At 39.5% G+C, this 20533-nt stretch overlaps 1 protein-coding gene across 2 annotated transcripts in view; it reads right to left on the bottom strand.

Moving 5' to 3' along the window:
* FBXL7 (F-box and leucine rich repeat protein 7) overlaps positions 1–20533 on the bottom strand; it is a 188499-nt gene that overhangs the window by 106331 nt on the left and 61635 nt on the right. The gene's annotated exons all lie outside the window — the stretch shown is intronic.

The raw sequence follows: 20533 nt of genomic DNA, 5'->3' as shown, positions 1-20533 counted from the left end.
GCGCACAGGAATGCAGATGCATGTTCTGTGAGAACGATCAATTTTGCGTGCAAACCAAACGGGGGCTTGGATGTATTCTACAACTGGAAATTTCTAACTGTGGCCTTAATTCTTCATGGCAGGTATCAAGCAGCGCCTCAAAACTTTTGGTAGTGAGTTAGTTACAAGGAACAATATTCACTGAAATTGCTCCAGAAGCATCTTCTGTTTCTACAACCACCAGGCTTAAGATTCCACCTATCAAATACATAATCCCTCTGCTGCTATTACGCGCAGGAGACCCTCATAATTTCAACATGAAAAAAATAAACTAGTTCAGAGGGTGACTCAAATGTTTGAAAGATCACAAATAAAATGTAGGCGGTTTTGAGGTTTGGATCCTTAAGCCTGTCTTCCACCTATCTATTCATAAATACATTTTAATCTTCTGAAGGACTTAATACTAGTAAAACCCATTTGTCTATCAGGAAATTTAGAAAGACTTAAGTGGAGACAGTAGTGCTTCTTTCAAAGAATGAATTCCAGCCCCTATCTTTTTAAAATAAAACACTAATACTCCCTCTGCTTTCTTGGCCTTTGGTGTATTCCCAATATTGATTACGGTTAACCTGGGTTACTCATGAGGCCATTAATGAGATTCATGGATTCAGTCTACAAACAAAATGGCTTTTCAAAAGCCTAACCACAATCACTTCCTTTTACATTCTTAATTAAGAAAAGCCTGATGACCTTCCATTCTAGAAGCATACCCATCTCAAAATCATACCTTTAACAAGTGGTCCCCAAGAGAGGGTACATACTCACAACTGGATGTCAACTCATTCCACAGCTGGCACAAAGATGCATCACTGTGGGAGGCAGAACAGCTACAGACATTGAACTTGCTACTGTGGCTATGACAGTGGTGCGAGTTCACGTGGAAGATGCTTAACTAACATGGAAATTAAGAGAATGAACCAAAAATTAAATTATGCTATAGAACCTGGTAAGAAAACATTGTTTTCCCTGAGATACCACATACAATCCCACAAAACTGCCACCTGCAAAAGAAAACAGTGATGGTGAGGTAACACTACGTTTGTCCTTTCATTGCGACATTGTCGCTACCTAGTTTCACAAATTCCTGTACAAAGGAAGCAATGTTGAAGAAAGAGAGGCGAAGAACAAAAACACCATAGGAAAAAGACTCCCTCTGCTCAAGCACCAGCAGTAACTAAGTTTTGACTTTAAAAGTTAAAAATAAATAAATAAATAAAATATTTGTCCTTGAATGTTAGATCACAGTTAACTGTTTAAATGTCTGTTAAAGAAGGGTTGTACTTTTTGGGAGGGGGGAATAGAGGAGAAAAATACTTAAGAGGATTAAGCCCCCTCAACATTGTAAATTTTCACAAAACCTCACAGCAAAGGATAATGAGAACCAGCAGAAAGTTGTAGATTGGGGAAAAAAAGGGGGGGGGGGTAGGTATGCACAGGAAATTGAATTAATTTCTATGGGTATAAAATGGAATGCAGACAAGAATAAATAAAGTTTGGAGTTTTAAGGATCCAGAAGGACACAACCAAGTACTGTAAGCACCTGAGATTTAAGGGAGAGAAAAATACAGGCAAAGACATGAAGACAGAGAAAAGAATGTTACATTTTTCTTCTCTGAGCCAAGCCTAAATACCTGAAAGCAAGGGTGTGATTGCCATAGAGGACATTTGGTGGTGATGTGAATGAAAAGGGGAAGGAAATCCAACATGTGGAACCACTCAGTAGTTTTTACGCAGTAACAGTCTTCCCCACCCTAAGTACTCTACCCAGGGCCTAGTGGAATTAATTCCAACGTATTTACAAGCAGGTTACTAGCCAGAGGATGCATCCCAACTGAGTTAGGATAAAAGCTGGACTTGGGGAGAATTTCATTCAAGCCTCCTCCACTCTGTACTGTAACAAATTCTCCATAGGGCTTTGGAGCTCAGCAGAAGCATCTCCATCCTCTTTGGCTTCATACTGCAGAGTCCTGAAGATGATCATCACTCCTTTGCTTTCCCTGCATACTAAACAGCACAGCAGGTTTGCCAGTGGGCATCTAGCCATATGTTTTGTGGCACCACTACAGTGGTGCACTTCTACACACATCAGCAAAGAAACATCTTCAAGTAGAGAGGAATGCTGATGGACATAAGCATTCTACCCTATGACATAAGCATGAAATGGTATGCTCCGACAGGACAGCTGATCCTCATATTATCAACCAGATTTCATTAAGCCTGCAACAGCAATTCCGTACTTTACAGTGAGCCAAGAGCCCTGTGCCTGCAAATAAGGTGCTATGAGTGCCTTTACCACTTCCTCATAAACCCGTGCAGGAAAGTAAAGATCATACTCTAAAGAAGTGCAAGTTCCTTAGCTCTAAGTGAGGCACTGACTGCTACTTACCAATGGGACTCTCTCAGACTGGAAAATGTGTAAGGGGTCCAATTCTTAAAGAAAAAAAAAAAAGACACCCCCCCCCCCCAAATCCATCCTCACTTTCTTCAGATCCTGATGGCATCAAAAAATGAATATCCATGCCTTTATCGCGTTTGAGGAATCTATATAACATATTAAGCATGTGTGGTGAAAATTCTACTTTTCATTCTGCCTTTAAATGAGGAAGTGCCTTGAAAAGAATAGTCATTGTCCCTGTTGCACAAAGTGACTCCTTGCTATCTTGTAGGTGTGATTTATGCAACCATGAATGTGATCATCTGTGTTCTTGTTCTGGTCTCTCATTTCCCAGTTGCAGTGTGTAAACCTTTCCCCCAAAGTTAAAAAGCACATCTACTTACTTTTATGTTTCTTATAGACAAGACATGAAAAACTGCTAAGAAATTCAAAGCCTGACACCTGTACTTCAGATTTATTATTGCTCTGAGTCTGCTTTGTTAGTTTCAGTCTCCAGGACTGACTGAGAAACATGCAGTTGTACTATATTCTGTGGTATTCGTGGTGTAAGGTCTAAAGATGACTTACCTGTGTAGAGTAGAAAGATTTTGCGTCTTCTCAGTTGTACCTTTGCCTATTTAAATAAATGGTTTTTTTTCCTGGTCTTCACTTACATGAAATGGAAATGCAGTCGTCAACATCAGGGCTGAATCTTGCACTGTGAACAATTAGTTGAGATTGTAAGCCATGCCAGCTCAACGCTAGAGCAGAAATTTCCATAAATGTATGCTTCAATCTCAATCCTACTCAAGAAAGAAGTGATATTGCAATAATAATAATAATTACCTGATCAACTCTAAGATGGATGCTGATGTGCAGAAAAGGAGGTTATATTCTGATTAGATGACTGTTTTCTTATCAAGTATAAAGCATGACTTATTTTATTCACTGGTGTTAGTGATAAACTGAGCTTCTCTTATGCTTTGCACCTTTGTGTTTTGACGAATGCTTTGGGGCTGCTCTTTCAGTTGTACATTGATGTCTAAAATATAATGTCATGGCTAAACCATGTAGATGTGAGTCTCAGTACACAGAATTGCTGGTTGACAGTTTAGGATTATTCTGCTGCTGTAATAGTTTAAGTAACATTGAATTCCCCTTAGACTATGCTCATTAGTGAGACAAAAAGAAATTAAGTAGATGTTCTTTGCATAGATAAAAATACATTTGTCGTAGCAGTCCCGCTTAGAATTTAATTCATGATGCCGTTTCACTGATGTAAGCACTGATCCTTTTATTTTTATGCTTCTGTTAAGTAACCTGCTACACAGTGGTATAAAATAATTTAAGGGACAAAACCAGTATTTGTAAGCTTTCCTTATGAACACTCAAATTTAACAGTTTTAACTAGAAAGTGGAAAATACTGTAGCTGCACCAATACAACACAGCACATATATTCTATGTTAGGGTTTAATCATGTGCTTGTTTTTTTCCATGAATTTGCCTCGTTTATTTATCATCCACCTATTTAGCACTATGGATTGAGTTTCTGTTCAAAACACGATTTGTTGCACTTTAAAGAAGTATGCTAAAATACAACATTTTGAAAGTGATACCACATGCTTAAAGTGTAATATAGATTCCTGAAGTGCATTAAGGGCATGGATAGTTCTAATTCATCACTTCTCATTTTTCTTGGGGGTTAAATTAAAACCTCTCAAGCTAAAAAGGGAAGAGAGCTTCCCTTGCTCCCTTCTTATCTGACAAAGAAAGGACTCCTCAGTTGACTGGCGGCTAGCAAATGTGACGCCCATCTACAAGAAGGGCTGGAGAGTAGACCTGGGGAACCATAGGCCTGTTAGTTTGACCTCAGTGCCAGGGAAGCTCATGGAGCAGATTATCTTGAGGGTCATCACGCGGCACTTGCAGGGCAAGCAGGCGATGAGGCCCAGTCAGCATGGGTTTATGAAAGGCAGGTCCTGCTTGACGAAACTGATCTTCTTCTATGACAAAGTGACACGCTTAGTGGATGAGGGAAAGGCTGTGGTGTGGTCTGCCTTGACTTCAGTAAGGCTTTTGACACCGTTTCCCACAGCATTCTCCTCAAGAAACTGGCTGCTCATAGCTTGGACTGGCGTACGCTTTTTTGGTTTAAAAACTGGCTGGGTAGCTGGGCCCAAAGAGTCGTGGTAAATGGAGTCAAATCCAGCTGGAGGCCGGTCACTAGTGGAGTCCCCCAGGGCTCAGTGCTGGGGCCAGTCCTCTTTAATATCTTTATTGATGATCTGGATGAGGGGATCGAGTGCACCCTCAGTAAGTTTGCAGATGACACCAAGTTAGGTGCGTGTGTCCATCTGCTCGAGGGCAGGAAGGCTCTGCAGGAGGATCTGGATAGGCTGGACCGATGGGCTGAGGCCAGCTGTATGAAGTTCAACAAGGCCAAGTGCCGGGTCCTGCACTTGTTAGTGTTAGGTCAGAGGTTGGACTACGTGATCTTGGACATCTCTTCCAACCTAGATGATTCTGTGATTTTGTGATCAGTGGAACCTTTAACAGTTGTAACATCTTATTTGAAAAGAAACAAACCCACTGAGAGAAGCAGGACTTTATTCATCGCTGTCGTAACACCTGACCAGGGATGTGTTGCCCCAATTTCATCCTTTTTTTGCCCCCCCCCCCCCCCCCCCCGTTGCTTGTGTTAACGATCAAGTAGAAAACAGATGCTGCTGTGCCTTACACACACATGCACGCACAAACATATCTGACTTAGCCAATACATAGATTGTTTTAAGTTATAATAAGTGGATGCACTCTCACCTAAGATTTACAATTAGAAGGTCCCATACAGAGTACAGAGCATACACTGAGATTTCAGTTAACATACAGCAATAATACATTCCAAAAAATGCTGACAGGATGAATCCCTCAGCAAATACAGCCATGGGATCTTGGATCTACTTGCCTTCAATTTTGGATGCACTGATGCAGGTTAGTGTGTTTGTCGTTGTTTTATTTACTTATTCATTTATTTCCAAGATCACCTTTCTCGATGGATAACTAGTTGATCATTTGGAAGAGACAATCATTCACCTCAGCCACCAATAAGTTAAGACTTCAAACTTACGTACCCAAATTTTTAACCTCTTCCTGCTTCTAAACTACCAAGAAACATCACTGACCTTGACGTTTGAACTGATGAAATACTTTCCTCCTTTGTGGGCAAATACACTTCATTCAATCATACCAGTTTTCCTGGCTAAAAAACAAATTTATTCAGAGCCTATCAAAAGGGCTTTTTCATATTTAAGAAATAATTACTTAACAAGTAGTTATGCATCTTTGGGCTTTTTTTTTTTTTTAAGCTTCAATATTTAGAGTTTACATATCACGCAGAGAGAACCTAAACTTAGTTTTTTGAAAAAAAAATATTTCAAATTGAACACTACAACCCTGATGTAGGCATACCCAGAGAGCCACAGACTTGCTACAATACAACAATTTTGTAGTGTATCATGGTACTAATGATTTAAACATACCTGTATTGGGAATAAAAATACATTTTTATTTTAAGAAATTTTAGCAATTATTTTTCCCAAAGAGGTTGTACATCATAATGTACATCATTGTACATTACAATACTACAGAAAAATCAAGACTTCGCCAATATAGGGATCTCAATCTTTTCAGTTAGGTAACATTATTACTTAGTGATTTGAAAAAGTGTTGCTTAGTGACCTTACAGTGAAAACACCCTGAAAAGGAAGTTTTAAACATTCAGGTTCTCTACATTTACTTGCGCATGGTATGAAACTTTTTTTCTCCAATAGAGTAAATACTTCTACCACTGTGCAGAGTTTGAATACTCTGAAATGACGAGTTTAGTATTGAAATACTGGCAGAACCATACCCACAGTTGCACAAACTATGTGTTAAAATGTAAAATATTAGTGTGTTTATTAGCTTTCAGCTATACACTTAAAAGGATATTGCGATTTTGAATTTACACATGGCATATTAAAGCCCACAGTGCAGCTGTGTAATTTTGACACCTCTGAGCACAGAAAGCAAAACTTCAAACTTTATTTTAATTTCTTACCAGGATACAATGAACAATGGTCTTCAGACAATCCATACAAACACCCAAGATAAAAAAAAAAAAAAAAAAAAAAACTTTTTTTGATGTTTTTCATAGCAAAGAAAGCTTTCATTTGATTTAAAAATGGTATCTTAAGAAACCCAGAAGTTTATAGGCACACATGCATTCTATTACATTGGTGTCTCCCCATCTTTGAATTGATTCCTAGTTTAATATAAAGTAATGGCATTAATAATTTAACTCTGCTTCTTGCATGTTCTCAGGTATGTGTTTAGTCTTAAACCGACTGCTTCTGAATTATGTGAAACAGCAGCAATGTTATGGAGATGCAAAGAAAACGAATGATGAACGAGGATTAACTTGGTTTAAGAGTGATAGATGATCTCAGCATTTGTTTAAAGTTGTGCAGTGGTACATAACTGCAATCCCCTTCTCCTGTTTTTAAGTGAGAGCAGCGAGTCCTTTAAAGGAAACATTTGGCCTCAGCTTTTAACAAGGACAGCTAACTCTTCTCAATCAACTTGATACTTCACTTTTCAGCTAAATATGAATTCCCATTTCCCCTCTTCCCTTTTCTCCAGTGAAGTCCCCACGAGGAAGCACAATGGGCATCCAAAGATGTTGCCCCTCCCCCCCCCCCACCCCCAAAACATCAGGCACATTTGGAGATAACAGAAGGCTCATGAGCAAATGACTTCAGAAAAAATATGCATTGAGCCTCCTTCACTCCAGGACTGGAGAACAGCAAACTGGGGAGGGGATTTTGCTGTCTACAGCTGTGAAGTTTCAGTGGTCAATTGACCACATGAACTTCAAGCCGTCAAATTTACCTTCTTGAACAAACCTGTAATATACAGGTAGGGAGAGTCCGTACAGGTTATAAAACAATATGACAGAACACCGGCATTAAGGGAAAGCATCTCACACCTACTTTTATGTCCTTACGCAGCTTACTGTAAAGCCTAGCTCCTGGGAGACAATTACCTGAAGAAATAATTACAAGGATAAATGGTGCTTAATTTTAAAGAACTCACGATGAATGGGCAAGGAACCACATTTAACATGTTCAGGTAATAAATCAAAAATAATCCACATTCTCTCTTTGGAAAACATGAAGTTTTCTAACTAGCCTGTGTTCCCAGAACTCTAAAAGCAGGCATCCGCAATCAGAGTGAAACAGCACTGTTGCCGATGCTTAAATTCTCTTGTTAAATCTCTCCCATTTTATAGCTAATCACATTTTTATAGCAGGCATGAAGCACTCTACAAGGCCCTCGCTGAGCTGTTCCTGTAAATCAAAACCTTATTCCATCGTTCTGCTCGCTGGCAGCGGAGCAAGGTTACTTTTACCATTTATGGTTGTAAAACCCATCCAGCTTTTCCTCCCTCCAGTTGCTGCCTTTTTTCTGCTATTCTCTCCTTCCCCGTCTCGCTCCAAGAAAGATATTCCAAGCTCAGCTAAACAACTTTAGAACTCATCTTTAAGCTTCTTCTTGTCTTCCAGTACACTTACAACCTCGTGAAAACATCTAACAAGATGACAAGTGAAATATTAATACAGTATCAGGAGCCTCCTTTCCCAGCTTAAGTCGCATGAAACAAACCAAAGCCACACAAGAACAGCAGCAACTCAAAAGCTCTTTATGCTGAGGTATCACTACATGCCCCCTACATATACCGGCTCATAAAATAAGCCCCAGATCGGACTGGAGGTGCTCAGAACCATAGTTTAGCAAAAGATACAAACACTCAGTCCAATGTACGAGTGAAAATAAAGAAGCAACACAGTTAAATCTTGCTGTCAGACCACCTCGAAGCAGCCGCCACACTCTGGAATAAAGCAAGCTTAAAAACAAGGGAAAAAATCCCACCTTTAAATATACTGTGCATGCACAATCCTGGAGTACCAGGTATTAAACTGAAACAGCCTCTTCTCTATTTACTATGACCACAGACCGAAACACCAGATTTGGTTTTTGCCAGATCTGGTTCTGCTCTTCCCCTCTCCTGCTCATAGCCAGAACATCCTGCCACAGAATCAGAAGACTGAAAGGGCTGTCTCTGCCCTTCCCCAAGCCTGAGCGGGGCACTTGTCAACACCACTACATAAGAAGCTTCCACTTCACACAGAAGTACAATGATGTACGTTGGAAACTCCTGAATTCCCAGCTAGAAAGGACTCTAGCCCCCAGTGTGTATGTGAGCAGTCTGTGCACGCACACCATGACAGGGATGTTACTACAGGAGGACGCATGGCCGGTTACAAAAGTAGAGCAACCCTTGCTGTTTAGCACTAGAGCACTTGAATTCATTGCTTTTTCCACCTGACTTGAAAGCTGCACCACCTCACAGAGATAGGGGTAGGTTATATAGACTGAATCTGATTTCAATCTGATTTGACCATAAGGAACAGTCTTTTTCCTCCAAAACAGCACTTCACACATTACAGCCTGTTGTTTAAATTGTGTTGTTCGAAAGAAAGTTACGCATATCTCATTCCCGTTCCTATTTTCATCTCAGCATGGGATGTGCTGAATCTCTGAGATACCAGCACTGAAAAGTTACTGACCTTCAAGTTTACCACTTCCTGAACCTTACAGGTGAAATGAGCAAGCTAGAGAGATTGTAATGTACACATGTACAGAAAAGGGCTTTCCAAGGAGACTGTTCTCACATTAACTGGATGGCTCAAGACAGCAAGCTGGTTTATGAACCCCCACTGCTCTAAATCTGCCTGCCTCAGCAAAAATCTGCAAGCAATCAGCAGAACTGATGCAACTACCTGCTTATCAAGTGGGTTCATTTTTTCTGACTTCTGGAAGCATGCCCTAAATAATGTTGCTCATTGAGATGTTTGATTTTGTGTGTAATTTATTGTACATATTCTATGCAGATGCAAGAATAACTACGTGTTGTTACCATTTTCCACCTGGAAAAGCACAGTGACTGTACTGATTAATGGTTCCATGAAGATTACATCATTCCTGACTTTGCCCCTTATAGTTAAATATATTTTCTGAATAATGGAACAGTGCTTGATCAAAGGAAATCAATTTGCAAGGTCATAACTTCTTGATGTATACAGACCACCAACATGTGGTGCTCAAAATGTCTTTGCATCCTTAACTCTTAGGGGCAGGATGAGGGAGCTGAAGTGTCTCGAATAAGAACTGGATGCCTGGCACTCGGGGAATGGAGACATACAATGAGCAAAAGGCATCCACACAACACCCTCCTCTGTCTGCAGAAGCCACTACTCAACTCCCTGGGCCCAGAAGACAAGGTACCATGGAGAAAACTTCCTTTAACCCAGAGATGGAGTCCCAGGAGAAGAGCTGCAAAGAATGTAGACTTTACAGATATTTCCATGCTTGCATTTTCTCTTTGATATAATAATTTCTCTTCTCACATAATTTACATGACTACTGAAGACGACTAATGCAAACACAACCACCTCCTCTGGTTGTGGTCCTCACAGCTGCTAGCTTTACCTTCCTGCCAGGCAGAGAGGGTATGAGAACGTTCACTAACGTAGAAAAAACTTCAGAAATAAGGTTGCCTACAAAAGCTGCACTTTCTGGTAAGAAACTTCATGACAGCAGTCCTCTCTCATGCTTAACCTAATTAGCTACAGATGAATGCCCTTGAGAACTCATCAACAAAATGGAGAGAAGGAACTCGCTGTAACGTTCCAGCTCCACACCCCTCCTGTCCCAATGGCAAACCAAATCAAACAGGGTTGTTTGTTTGGTAAGAGATCAGGTTACAATCTCACAGTGAGATGAATGAATACCTGAAGTTACCCTGTTAAGTCAATGGAGTTACCCTGGATTTGCACATAAGTGCAAGTGAAAAAGATTTGACTCATTATATCCCAAACTGCTTTAAAATGTGGCTGACATCACAATGTAGCACGGTAGCTGAAAGTTTTAAAGAAAACTCTACTTCGATGTGCTTGAGCAAAAAGTGCAGAAGGTTAGATGCAAATCTTACCATCAACGTAGCAAGGGTCAACATTAATATTTTCTTCTCTTATGTAATGAATTGTCAGACCTTAGCTACACTGCTGTCCCATTATCTCCTGGGAGGAAGGATAAATTGGCTAATAAAGTTCTTTCCAAAAAAGCCTTCAAAAGTAGAAACATCTGCTATGTTCATTAGTCACCACTTGGCCCCAATTCAGCAGCAAGGCAAACTACAAACTCATTCCCTTCTGTTACCCAAAGAGGTCACAGTAAACGGGATCCTAGGTTTATTGGAATGAGAGCTGACTAGAAGGAAGACGGCTGTGAAGCTTACAGACACACTTTGCTTCCAGTTTGGGCACAACAGCGTAAGAATGCATTCGCACATGCTAGCACCTAATGGTCAATCAGGAACTCATATGATTTATGGCAGACAGAGAGGTTCAGTCACCCCCAAAAAATCTTTAGATATAGCATTTAACAAACACAGAATATAAGTGTACGTTAAGAGCTGGTTCAAAATCTAAGCCTGTAACACTGAAAACTGGGAAAAGTTGCAGAAATCAGGCAACATGAATCAGTCTGAAGCAAAGCTGGGAGTTGAATTCAGATGCCAGAAGCTTAGGTTTAACTCCGCTATTCACTTTAGACAGCTGAAGAGTGCTGCCATAACACCAGCCTCACAAATTGTATGTTTCCCATTTTCTGGGTGCCCAATACACAGTCTGATTTCCAGACATGATGCTAAACTTTGGCCAGTGGATCTGTGCTTCAAACAATGTGGTTTTCTTTGAAAAAGCAAGCCCTGCATGTCTGGACACGAGCACACAAAGCTCTCTTGATACAATGGAAAGAAAGGTAAATACTACCCCATCCAAAATATGCCGGGAGGACTACACATGAAGTACTGGTAACACAGTTAGAATGACTGAAAAAAAAAAGAGAAAAAAAAAAAGAAAAAAAAGGAAAAAAAAAACACAACCAGCAGCTTCTTGATTGCCCATTGGTCTTAATACCAACCAAGACAGAAAAGCTCTGAAATATAGATTGTTAGAATATATAAATATGACAAGAGTAAGTTGAAGTTTTACAGAATTTGCTAATTTTTGACTGCTTGAGTTCAAAGCCATGACTGTCATTTGAACTTGTGGCATATAAATTCTAAATTTATTTTTAAAAAGGACTAACATAAAAGTTTAAGTTGCAGTCTTGCATTAAAATTTGCTTGTTTCAACAAGTGTTGACCACCTTCTGATCCACTACACAAACCTTTGCTATTCAAGGAAGCAGAGGTTCAAAAAGAGCAGTCATCACATACCACGGTGGAGGGTAGCAAACTGGAATGAGAGCTGGCCAGTGTTTTCTATAGCCATTTACAAACACGAGACACTAAGAAACCCCACCATATAATTTGGAGGTTTTTTACCCTGTTGCACTCTTCCTGACCAGGCAAGAAATCTTACTATTTAACCTTTTGTTCTCATTTGTCTTCCCCTTTCAAATAACTGTTCAGCCTCCTTTTCAGAGATGGCCGTAAAACACACACTTCCTAACACACTGAATCTTCTATGGTTTATAACTCAGCACAACTTGGATCAGGCACCCCAAGGATACATACTTCTGACAAACACTACTCTTAATTCCAAACCAGGGACTCCACGTCCACACCTAGAAAAATAAACAACTTCCAGTTAAAGTTTTATAAAATTATAAAATATTCTTCCCACTTAACCTTGTCAGAAATAGTTAATCTGTTGCAATAAAAAAGGCTAAAAAAAAAGATAGATAAAAATCAACAATACATACCGCAATCACACACTGTCACTTGTACATAGCACCATTATGAACACGTATACATGTTATGTCTGAGCTGTAGAAGGTAGTGGGAGAGAGATTCTACATCTGGCCAATACTCTAAGCCTACAGTCTTATCAGTTCACTAAGAAACCTGAGATGTTTTGAAAAAAGCTACTACAAAATAGTAATAATTGTCAAAACACAAACCAAAAACAAACAAGAACAGTTACTGAAGACAAGAGGCAACCTACTGTTGTCCCTTCCTAAACCAGCTATCCTCTATCAACTAATTAACATCCTAGGGCTTAAGGAAAAGCTTTGATCTATTAGAGAAAGAAATGACATTTGATGTCTAGAATTTAGAAATAAGTTTTAAGTCAGCTAAACTTTACAGTGAGGTCAACGCCCCAAATCATACCCTAAAATAGGGCATGGATGTCAGAACCTACAAGCTTTGACAAAACAACTATGGAGATTTTATTATATTTTATTAGGATAACACCTGACCTTTGTATCTATAGAAAATAGTGAACCCTATTATCTATGCATATTTACTCTCACAAAATAATATATTAATTTACCGTGCATCAAACTTTCAATGAATCAACACATTTTCATACATGTCACTCCTTCTCATGAAGAACAGAATATCTATGTTCTGTCTATTGTGTTTTTAGGAAGAGAGGCCAAATCATTTTTCCATTTGCCCTTCTGCTAGATTTTACTATTGTTTTAATGCCTATGAAGTTGAGCCAACAGCAGAACAGGTAGATAAAAGATACCAAAAGCTTCCTGGAGTCCCTTTACAATACATCTCAGCCACCTCAAAACTACCTTGGAAGTTACATTGTCAGTGATGCTTTCCAGTCCATGAGGCAACTCAAATCTAAAATTCTGTAGTAAAGCTGGAAGGATGTCATCTTCTACATAGCCCAAAAGAACCACAGTATGAGTAATCACAGTTTACAAATTAAGAGTGTAATGTTCAATTTACACGTTACAATTAGCACTACCATAAGGAAAATGTTCATTTGTGAAAAAGCCTGAAAGGACAGCAGATAAGAGGTGGAGGTGCAAAGGTCTTCAGTAGTCCCTTTTCATCATCAGCTACTTCACAGCAGTATTTGCTATGAAAGCTTAAGTCCCACAGATATCTAGGCCAATCTTTCCTTCACATCTCCAGCAGACACACCAGAACCTGCCACAACCTAGTCCAACACATACAGGAAAGTTTGATCTAGTATTACATCTAATTTTTTCCTTTCAGATCTAATTATCTTATCCATAGCAAGCATGAATATATCTTAATCCTTTCTCCTTTGCAATAACCATTTCTGTACTTAAACACACCCTTGTTTCCTCTTCTTTTGCAACTTATCATAGACTAAATAAATACCGGTCTTTCAATTATCGCAATTTTTTGGGGCTTCTGTTCATTCTTGTTATTTTCCCTTAAATTTACTTTAATCATTACAATTCTAATGAAATATGCTCATAAATCCTCAAATCAACCACCAAGATGCTTCTTAAAAGCAAACACGCCCCTTAAAATGCAAAGTACTCAGATTTAGTCGTAAGAGAAGGTTGTATATTTTATCTTAGCACTTTGCAAGCTGAAGGAAGGCATTTGAAATGCCAGTGTGAAAGAGTGTCATTTACATTTGCTTTCCTTAAAACCCTGTAGTGCTTGTTGCCACCTAAGTTGCAGTTTTTACTTTAAATACAGGCAAGCTTCTAAGGTGTCAAAGTGTATAGCTGTGTCTAGCTCTGTCCCTTCTTTCTTAACAAGATGACTGAAATCCCACCTACGTGCTGCAGGACATGGAATTCATTCATTACAAAGGTACTTGCCTCTTGTGACACCCGATGGACCACATATATCTGAGAACGGAAATACCTCTAAAAAGCCCCATGGTGTTAGAAAGTGCAACACTGGACAAACTAAGCTATTCCACTCAAGTTTGTTTTGGCAGATTTTCAATCCTCTAGTCTATCCCTGCCTTGTTTTCACACACAAGACTTGGAACAACTCCATTTATCAAGTCTACCTAGATGGAGAATTAAGTTGGCCTCTAAAATGAAACAGGGAGGAAAAGAGAAAAAAGTAATGCAATTCAATACTGTTGACAATTTTCTCACTATGGTTCTATGCATGCAGTACAAAAGTGGAAGGTGGACATGAAAAAAAATTTGAAATCTGAAGACTCAAAAGACTACTTTTCAAGTCATGCCACGTGACATAGGACAATGTTGGCTAGGTATGACCTTTTTCCACAAAAATAGGTTTTCATAACACACAAATAATGCCTCTGAATTGTTTTCTGCTACGGACATAAAAGGAAAATATGCTCATCTTCCACAGTTCAAGGGTTTTACTACAACTGCCTAAAATAGATATTTGCTAGAAGTTCATATAGGACTGAAGAGTTTCCAATCACGTACACATTTTATGTATATCTATAATATAGAGATAGATATATGAATTCTAAATTATTTATATCATATAATGTCAAAAAAAATAAGCTTCCATTTATTCTCAGGCATTTCAGTAAATCAAAATCAAGTTGTCACAAATAAAGATTTTAATCATGACCAACTGGCTTTGATTTAAATTAATTAAATACTTATGAAAAGTAAGCTACCTAAAGATACACTTTTTTACTGTGGCCTGAATTTGACTCCTACAAACCAGTCTACTTTGGTAGACATTCATATTGACAAAATGAGAAGCACAAGAATACAGAAAAAAATGAGGCAGCGTTGCACGCTCACAGGCATGACATTTTTCTTCTTAAAAATTCTCTAGTGATCTTGTCTCGTAATAATTTTGCTGATTAGTTTACAGACCTTTAAAGAAGCAGTTATTCTTACGCTCACACAGTTCCTAAAACAACTTTGCCAAACCTATTGAGCATGTTTAAGTACTGCTCCAGGACACACTACATCCTTGCTAGCGTATTTTCTGCTCTGTGACACAGCTAAATTATCAAGGAGACCGCATGCTCAAAGTCATCCTTGTGCTCCAAACTTTTGCTGAATATTACAGTTTAAGTTGGAGCCTTAAATTTGTGTCAGAGCCTCTGAGTGTCAAAACAAGGTATCCTTAATACGTTTACTCCGATTAGAAATAAGTTTATTACATATAGGACAAAACAGACTATAATTAGATAAGTCATTAACATTATAGATTAACATCAACATTTAAAGAAGTTTACAAAACAAACAAAAACCAACAAGCAAAAAAAAATCTGCTGCTATGGCAGATAACTGTCCTGCTACTTTCCCAGACCACAAATGGACTGAAATGATAAATGATGACTTCAAGGGACGGGTTTTAAGATATGCAAGTTACCTGATTTTAACCAAAGTAACTCCATTTTCAGCAGGGATCTCATTGAATCAGAACTTTCTCCCTGATTTGGAAATGACAGGGCTTCAGGACTTTGAGTAGCAAGGATGTCAAAAAAAAAAAAAAAAAAAAAAAAAGCTGACCTATTGTCAGCACACTTAAATTCACAATTGGACTCTGTACTCCATGGAAAACCGTTGAGGTCTGCAGATCAACAAGTTGACATTCACAGTACATTACTTCAACTCTGTTAACTGTTTTGGCAAGCAGTGATTCCTTGTACAGTCATCAAGAAATATGGGCAATAATTCTTACATTCTTCCTTCTAGGTCTACACAAGATGCTTAATTAATAGTGTCTGAGTTGCACTAGTAACCTAAATTGAAATATGAAGTAGGAAAGCCATGGAAAATTGTTTGTCCATCAGTAGGAGTTAATCACACAGGTCTTGCACAAAGATAAAGCTTACAAAAGATGGGGCAATTTGCAGAAGGACAACGGACTGGTAACTCCCCACCACAACAGATCTTCGGGAAAAGCTTAACTACTCCTCTGCAAGCCTCATCTCAAGAAACAAGGAATAAGCAGCAAAGTCTCAGTAATGTAATATTGCAAGACTGCGCTTTCCTCTGTATTAGCAGAATAAACAAGGAACATTCGCAACTCCTGAACTCATTTACTTCAGGTCTGTTCATTTTCAAAGTGTTTCCCACAGAACAACTGAGATCAAGATACTCGGTTACAGCTTTGCTTCTCAAATCAATTTAACCAGACATTTAAATGACCCAAGACAACAGTTTAACCACTTCTAATAATTTAATGAACTTCGGAGCAGGCTGCAGGTAAATCATGACAATCACTGAGGATGTTTACAATCCTGAAGCCCTACAAATCTTTTAGATAAAAAATTGAGCAAGGTTTTCACGCCTTCCTTGTATGACATTTTGTGGAAGAATAGTTACAGTTGTCTCTTCAGCAAAGAAGCCCATCTTTCTGCTTTTTGAAATAGATTAAAAAGCCATTACATTTTGACAGCCATTATGTTTTTTTTTGTTTTGTTTTTTTGAAATGCATATGTATGGAATGTCAATTAGTTTCAGGTGAGATTATCAAAAATTCAAAGCCTGTAACTCCAGAAAAACTAGATAAGCATTTATCTTCTGGATGAAGTAGCATTCAAGTCTACTTTGCAATTGCACAAAATTCTGTCATGCAATTCCATTTAGTTTTTGTCTCCTTCAGGCAGCCACTTCTCACTCCTTTCTCCTATGTTTTCCACATACCAATAGGCTAAGTACAACCTATGAGTGTTTCAAGAAAAGCCATGGGCCACTACTCCATGCCTCTGTCCCTCATGCCAGCTGAGGGACAAAAGTCCAGCTGGCCTCAAAGTCTTCAAGAGACACTGAATCCTCCTGCTGGCCAGCCCAAACCCAGCATTAAGAAGGAAAGTGGCTGTACAACAGAACTAGTCACTGTCCCTAAACCAGCCCTCTCAAACAAGAACAGCAAGAAGAAGGTCTCCAATCTTACTGCGGTATCATGTCCAGAAGTGAAACCTCCAGAGCTTTGCTCAGTCTCAGCTAAGATGCTTTGACTACATGAACACATTGCTCTGAGGACTCCTGAGAAAATGGTGACTCATTTGTCTTTAATCCTGTAATTGAATACAAACTGCCAAAAATGCCCCATGGTTCTACAGTTAACTAAGCTTTTGCGAAGTCATTTGTCTAGCTATCATTAAAAGAAAAACCTTAAGGTCTTCATGCTCAGCAATTCCAGCACAGAAAACCAACGCAATAGAAAGGGGCTGTGCATACCAGTGGCTTCTGACACACACACAACCAATGGTCCCTCTCACCCTCAACTTGTAAACCTCAGTGCAACCATACTTTATACATCCTTGGAGAGGATTAATTTAATTTTGATTTCCTCTCTGTGTTTGCTTTGGAGGTTTGCAGCTTGAGTAATATATATATATGACTAAAATTTGGCAGCAAGCATGTAATATGATGTATATCATTTCAGCCTGGCCAGCATATTCAGGAAAACAACAAGCTGGCAGGGAGCAGAGCCTCATCCCACATTCAAAAAGTGAAAGACTGATGCAGGAATAAGGAATGGCAAGACACTTTCAGGAGCTAAACTTAAGAGGGATGGGGTCCAATATTGTCCATGTGGCTAAGAAAATACAGCGCCCAGCAAAACAAGTTTGGAGCATGAAACAGAGAAAGAGGAGGAAGGCATACAGGTCTATAAACCTGCAGTCTTTCCATCATCCAATGGAGTTGTTAGTTTGGTTACTAGTGTTGTCCAAAGCTTTCCAGAATGATGGTAGAACTAGGGCCATGAAAAGAGGTATTGTGACCACCCAAAAGCAGACAGAAATAAAAGGATTTTGCTGGGCTGACTTGTATATTTGAGCACCATGCTAGATTAAAGAACATATAAACCATTTTCTTCAATGAGAGAAATAGGAATTAAACTATGAACCGTGCTGTTTCCAATGTAAACTTCTGTGAAACACGATAAGTTTCAGTCTCAACTTTTACTCCATCAGTTTCTTTATGAAGAAGCTATAGCATGTGTAATACTGAACCAGTAATGCTCTATGCACAACAGAAAGTAGCTTCTATTGTATTCCAAGCACACAACAGGACTTTCTTTTTTACTCAAGCACGTCATTTTTCATAGCTGAAATGTGTTTGCTGAACTAATTCAAATACTCAGGATGTGGTTCTTGGCAAATACTGTCATAACCTTGGCATTTAAAACACTTGGTAGAGTGAGAATGTTTCCCAACGTCTATAATAGACCGTCTTTAAGGACAGGCAAGCTTCTGACACTAAGTGCAGTGGTACATACCTACAGCTGTAAGCTCCAACCAATGCATAAAGAAAGCAATTATAGCTGAGGACAAAACAATCCTGACACAGACAGACCTTGCTCCAAGGATAGCACAGTGCATGAGGATTCTTCAGTGAGTATAAACTCAAAATTATTCATCACCACAAGCTATCATTGTGTCAATAAGCTACTAGTCTTCTAGCATTTCCAGATTTCTACTCACCTAGAATAGATAAGGTTCCTTTTATTAGACCACTGATATTAGTTTCATATAATGGTTGCAGGTTGGAAGGGCCCTTTGGAGGTCATCTGGTCCAACCCACCTGCTCAGTCAGGGCCACCTAGAGCAGGTTGTCCAGGACGATGTCCAGGCAGCTTTTGAAAATCTCCATGGAGGAGGATGCCACAACCTCTCTGGACAGCCTGTGCCACTGCTTGGTCACCCTCCCAGTCTTTCTGGTCTTCAGACGGCACCTCCCATGTTCCAGCGTGTGCCCATTGCCTCTTTTCTGGCACTGGGCACCACTGAGAAGAGCCTGGCTCTGTCCTCTTTCCACCCTCCCTTCAGCGATTTATGGACGCTGATGAGATCCCTCCTGAGCCTCCTCTTCTCCAGTCTGAACTGTCCAAGCTCTCAGCTTTTCCTCACAGGAGGTGCTCTAGCCACTTACTCATCTTTATGGCCCTTTGCTGGACTCCTTCCAGTACATCTTTGTCTCTCTCATACTGTGGGGCCCAGAACTAGACACAGTACTCCAGGTGTAGCCTTATCAGTGCTGAGTAGAGGGGAAGGATCTCCTCTCTTGATCTGCTGGTGATACTTTGCCTAAGGCAGTCAGGAATACCATTAGCTTTCTTAGCAGCAAGGGCACACTGCTGACTCATGTTCAACTTGGTGTCCACCAGGACCCTCAGGTCCTCTTCTCCAGAGCTGCTTTTTCCAGCTGGGTGGCCACTGGCATGTAGTGCCTGTAGCTGTTCTTCCAGGACTCCACATTTCTCTTTGTTGAACTTCAGGAAATTCTCGTCAGCCCACCCCTCCACCCTGACGAGGTCCCTCTGGATGGCTGCAAGGCCCTCTGGTGAGTCAGCTGCTCCCCCAGGTTTTGTGTTGTCCACACATTTACTGAGGTGTACTCTACCCGCATCATCCAGATCATTAATGAAGATGAAGATGCTAAACAGGACTGGACCCAGTATTGACCACTGGGGTACTCCACTCGTTACTGGCCTCCAACTAGACTTTATCGAGATATGTTGTTGCTTCCACCAGAAACTTTCTATAAAAGGGACACCAGGGTAGAATACAATGGCCTTAATCTGCCTTAATGTCTTCCTTAGCAGTTTGTTACTCCTACATACGAAATCTGAAACTACATCTACCCTTCCGTACTATACAGCACAGAAGCTTTGTTTTTAGCTTATAGCTTGCTACCTTTTCTGTTATCTTCTGGCATCACTGTTTCATTTTCCCAGTCTGAACCCCATGCCTTTAGATCGAGTAGTCCCTTCTCTCCACAAAATAAAATTCAGTTTGGTACTTCTAATATGGTACCAAACTAACTAGGGGCAGAAATGGCAAAAACAAAACCAAAAAAAAATCGTAGTCCATTCAGACTCATTAGTCACAAGCTCAATACTAAAGCTAAGTATGACCATTCAATTCAAGATCAAAAGTTAGACATGAAAGGAGTTATCAGACTCAAAAAAAAAAAAAAAGTAACAAATTAGTATGTAAGTTTCTTACACAGTATTTTATGCAGACCCAATATAAAAAATGTAATCTTCAAACACCAAGAATCAGACTACGTATTTCATTGCCTATATATAACTCCCTCTCCCTCCCCCCCCCCACCTTAAACCTTTTTCACAGAGTCCTTCATTACCTTTGTTTTGGTTGAAATACCTGTATGTGAAGACTACCATAGTATGGTTATTTAAGACCAGATGATTTACAAGATGGTGTGACAGAGTTAACAAGCAGCTGGTTTTCCCTGGCCTTGTTCCGTTAGCCTACAATTCTTTCCTTGAGGAAAATCAAAAAATGCTGATTTTTCTACTATTT

This window comes from Anser cygnoides, chromosome 2, assembly GCF_040182565.1.
Source record: "Anser cygnoides isolate HZ-2024a breed goose chromosome 2, Taihu_goose_T2T_genome, whole genome shotgun sequence".
Lineage (NCBI taxonomy): Eukaryota > Metazoa > Chordata > Aves > Anseriformes > Anatidae > Anser > Anser cygnoides.
Note: the sequence above shows the minus strand (reverse complement) of the source record. Positions and strands in the feature narration are given on the sequence as shown.